The 5,000-nt window shown below is 31.9% G+C and overlaps 1 non-coding gene and 1 pseudogene across 1 annotated transcript; both read left to right on the plus strand.

Moving 5' to 3' along the window:
- Positions 1-626: 626 nt before the first annotated feature.
- TRNAS-GCU (transfer RNA serine (anticodon GCU)) lies at positions 627-714 on the plus strand. The gene has a single exon. It is a non-coding gene; the product is annotated as a tRNA-Ser (tRNA).
- A 3,735-nt stretch (positions 715-4,449) lies between these two features.
- LOC132626550 (maturase K-like) overlaps positions 4,450-5,000 on the plus strand; it is a 1,813-nt pseudogene continuing 1,262 nt past the window's right edge.

Genomic DNA, 5,000 nt, shown 5'->3' on the forward strand with positions numbered 1-5,000 from the left:
ATCAAGATAGGATAAGATAGGGTCGTCAAAACCACTAAAATCATAACATAAAAATGCATTGTGGAATACTCGAAAGCTTCTTTTTTTAGTCCAGCAAGATGGTAAACATAAAAATGCATTGTGGAATACTCGAAAGCTTCTTTTTTTTAGTCCAGCAAGATGGTAAACATAAAAAAGCAGAAAGAGAAATGCGACTTTTATTTTGATCGAATTTTCTATTTCATATATATATTTTTTTTACTTTTAGCAAAAATGGGAATTTTTTCTTGTTGCTTGAATATTAACTATTCAATTAAAATGAAATATTACAACTATAACAGGCATTTTTGTTTTCAAATTCAAATTCGTTGGAACAAAAGAGGCCCGGCTGGGTACTGACCAGACCAGGCCATGAGAATAAGAGGGTCCTTTCGAACAAAATCAAGACAAAGAAAAGCGGTCTTCTTTATTTTTCTTGATATTCTTGGCTCTTCTGAGCCCTTCCTTTACTTTAGATAAAGAGATAAAGGAAATTGATGATAAAAGTTGTACATATCTATATAATATAGAAAGAAGAAAAGAGAGAAAGAAAGATTCTTTCCTTTATCTTATGTGCTATCTCATGTAGTAATTATCTTTTTCAATTGGGAGAGATGGCTGAGTGGACTAAAGCGGCGGATTGCTAATCCGTTGTACGAGTTAATCGTACCGAGGGTTCGAATCCCTCTCTTTCCGTTGATGACTTGATTTTTTTTTTCAATTTTCGAAATCCTTTGTTCTTATTCTTAGTTAAATGTGTGGAATAGACCAAACCCTATGAAATTTGGAAAATCAAGCAAGAAAAAACCTTTTTTATTTTATTCTTCACGTCCAGGATTACGTCCGGGATCATTAGATAGGAATCCAAAGATGAAGAGAGAAACAAAAAATATCACTACTGTGTAAACGAAGAGTTTGAGAGTAAGCATTACACAATCTCCAAGATGATTTTTTTGAAAAAAAGAGAATAGATCATCCATTTTTCTACCGCATATCCTAGTTTGACACCAAGCAATGAAGCTCTTTGTCTAAAAGTTTCTCTAAAAGAATTTTCATAAATTCTTTTCTAATTTCTAATAAAATAAGAGTTTTTCATTAACCAAAATTTTTTATATACACAAGAGGAGCCTAATAAGGTCTTTCACTGGAAAGGAAAGCGTCAAAAAATAAGGAAATAAGTTAAGCCGGATTTCTCGTGACTATCCAAGAATTTCAATGTTTGAATCGAGGTTTCAAACGGTAAAGCTTATCTGATTTTATTTATTTTAGAATTTTTTCTCGAATAAATCATGAATTTTCTAGGATATTATTAAGGATCTCATCGAAAACTTACAGCAGCTTGCCAAACAAAGGCTAAGAGAAAAAAGAACAGAGGTATGACTGGCATAATATCTACGATTGGATTCAAAAAAGCATAGGCCTCGGGCAATTTGCCGAAGAAAAAACTACTCGAATAAAGGGTCGAATTAAGACAGATACCGATCAAACTAAAGGTATTAAGCATAACAGACTTTTTGTTCTTGGAGATAATTGCATTTTGATTGAGTTATTGATATAAGGAAAAGGAAAGTAAGTAAGGTAAACAAAAAATCCTTCTTTTTCTTTGAACCCACCCAATCAAAAATCCTCCTTTTCTCAAAGGAGAATTGAAAAAATCATATTTTCATACAATATCTTAATTGAATTATATGTAATGATCAATAAATTAAGTTGAATTCTATATCTACACATACCAAAAACATAGCAAAATCCTAGTACCAATCTAATCTATTCTATAGATATTTGGACTAGAGTTGACAAACAAACAAAACCAGCAATATACTTTATTAGTATCGAATAGAAATCTAAATGGGGCGTGGCCAAGTGGTAAGGCAACGGGTTTTGGTCCCGCTATTCGGAGGTTCGAATCCTTCCGTCCCAGAACATATATATATTCTATGAGAATATAGATTGCTTTTTTAACAATGTTCTGTTTAAAATCGAAATGTTAGCTGGAATGTGGTTAAGGAGCAAAAACTTGACTTAATCTGGACTTGTTTGGCTTTGTGCCTAGACAGCTCGCATTTCGTAAAAATAAAAAAGACTAGGACACCCCCTTCTTTTCTTTTGATTTATGCTGCATCAGTCCCATAGAATGGGGTAGATAGGAGTTAATCAGTAATGGGAAGGCGTTCATTTCAATATCTATAAACGGTGACAATTGCTCAGTCTATTTGATCGAATTGATAGATACGAAAACCTCCCTATTCTTTGGATTTTATCAATCAGATGAAAAAAAAAAGAATAAGAATTAAAATCTTACCTTACATTAATCTTTTTTTATCCATCTCATAAAAAAATTGGATTTGTTGTTTGGTGTATTTATCTATTTTAAATCATTGAAATCGTTGATGATTCAATTAAAAAAAAGATAAGTCTTTTTTCCTAAGATGATCAAAATTTCTTCAAATAATGATGTCGAAAGATAAATCGTTTTAATCATTCCTTAGAAGCTGAATCTTTGCTATTTGAAGAAGTATGAAATAGGTCAATCTCTCCTATTGAGTCACGTGAAGATGCAGAATAAAAAAGAACTCATTTATTCGTCTTATTTATTAGTATTTATATATTTATTAATATTTATATATATATATATATATTAATTAATATGTTAGACAAATTAATATTATTGATGGGGTCTTACTAAGACTTCTTCAGAAAAATCTTTATCCACCTATATCTATATACATAGAAAATACTATAGATTATCGTGTTTATACATCAGCCCAACCAATGACTATTCATGATTCCATAATTGAATCAATTCCATATCGGTTCTTAGAGGAATGTTATGGTAAAACTTCGTTTGAAACGATGTGGTAGAAAGCAACGTGCGACTTGAAGGACACGATCCGTTGTGGATTTGTACATCCACCATTTTATGTAGGAATGAAGGTGCTCTTGGCTCGACATCATTGGTAATGTAAAGAGTCCATGATGGAGCTCGAGTAGAAAGTATTAATTTATTTCTCGGGGCAAAGGTCTAGGGTTAATGCCAATCAATAAAAAAATTGGAACAACTTCGTAAATATATCTTCGGTATGGAAATCTAAAGAATCCAATTCGAGCAAGTTTCCAATTCCAAAATTTCTTGGAATTGATCAAACTTTTTCGATCCAAAGTGTTTCACCCGGGAATCCATCGTCTGTAGGATTCTTTCATAGAAATCGCAAAAAGGGTATGTTGCTGCCATTTTGAAAGGATTAAAAAGCACCGAAGTAATGTCTAAACCCAATGATTAAAAATAAAAGAAAGATAAAGGATCCCAGAACAAGGAAACACCTTTTTAATTGTCTTAATAACTGGATCAGACTGAAGAATCCAAATCGATTTTAAACGAGACAAACAAAAAAGGAGGAAAGACCGCTCAATAAATGAAATTGCCGAAAGATTTTTCTTTGAACTGTTTGAAAGTTATCCAACTTGAGTTATGAGAGTACGAATGGTTTCTTTTTCATTTTCAGAAAGAAAGAAGAAAAAAAAGACTAACATCTTTAATTGATTTGATCATTTTATGGACCCAGTTGTCATTTCTTAGATAGAATTCCATACAGAGACAAAACCTCGAATCAATCATTTTTCTCGAGCCGTACGAGGAGAAAGCTTCCTATACGTTTCTAGGGGGGGTGTTGTTCATCTACATCTATCCCAATGAGCCGTCTATCGAATCGTTGCAATTGATGTTCGATCCCGAAGAGAAGGAAAAGATCTTCGTAAAGTGGGTTTTTATGATCCGATAAAGAATCAAACTTATTTAAATGTTCCTGCTATTTTATATTTCCTTGAAAAAGGGGCTCAACCTACAGGAGCTGTTCAGGATATTTTAAAGAAGGCGGAAGTTTTTAAGGAACTTCATCCTAATCAACCGAAATTCAATTAAGGAAATAAATTAAGGAAATACAAAAAAGGGGGTAGTGATTTGTATATAACTTTGTATGACTTTTCTCTTCTATTTTTTTGTATTTCCTCCCTTTCCTTTTCTATTTGTATTTATTTCTCATTGCTTCCATTGAATTCCGTGTTCTATAACGACAAAACCTCTTATTTTATTGATCTTCTAAATCTAAAATTCGGGCATTTCCTTCAATTGGGTGGTTTTTGGAACTCTACTAAAACGAAGAAAGAAATCAAGTTTGCTTATCTCACTTAACTTGATTGAATCCATTATGGATTCAATAAATCTAAGTAAATTGTAGTTTTGTTTTCCACTTAGTCTTTATTTATTCTCCCATCTATACTTTTTTGTATCTATTTTATTTGGATTAGATTTGTAGTGCCAATCCAACACAAGTCCTTTTTTAAATATTTTTTATTGTTTTCAATTGAAATTTCTTTTGCTTTTTTTTTTTTTTCAATATTCAATATTTATATTGACAACAGTGTATCGAACAAATATAATTCATTGTGATAAATGAAGTGGATCTATTTAGTTTTATTTTATGTTTTAAATTAATTAGAAAGTGTGAGTGTATTTTTTTAGATTTCTTCTTTCAATGGTTTTTGGTTGTCTTGTCTAATCTCTTTATTTCTTTTTCTTCGGATTGGATCTACACAATTTTTTCGATATTTTCTTCGGGTTGCTAACTCAACGGTAGAGTATTCGGCTTTTAAGTGCGGCTAGTGTCTTTTACACATATGGATGAAGTGAGGGATTCGTCCATACTCTCGGTAAAGTTTGGAAGACCACGACTGATCCTGAAAGGGAATGAATGGTAAAAATAGCATGTCGTATCAACGGAAAGTTCTGAAAAAATTTCATTGTTCCTAGATGGGTATAAAACCGTGTTAGAATTCTTGGAACGGAACAAAATAAAGTTGGGTCGAATGAATAAATGGATAGGGCTGCGGCTTCAATTAAATTATAGGGAAAGAAAAAGCAACGAGCTTTTGTTCTTAATTTGAATGATTCCCGATCTAATTAGACGTTAAAAATTTATTAGTGC

Source organism: Lycium barbarum, chromosome 2 (assembly GCF_019175385.1).
Source record: "Lycium barbarum isolate Lr01 chromosome 2, ASM1917538v2, whole genome shotgun sequence".
NCBI lineage: Eukaryota > Viridiplantae > Streptophyta > Magnoliopsida > Solanales > Solanaceae > Lycium > Lycium barbarum.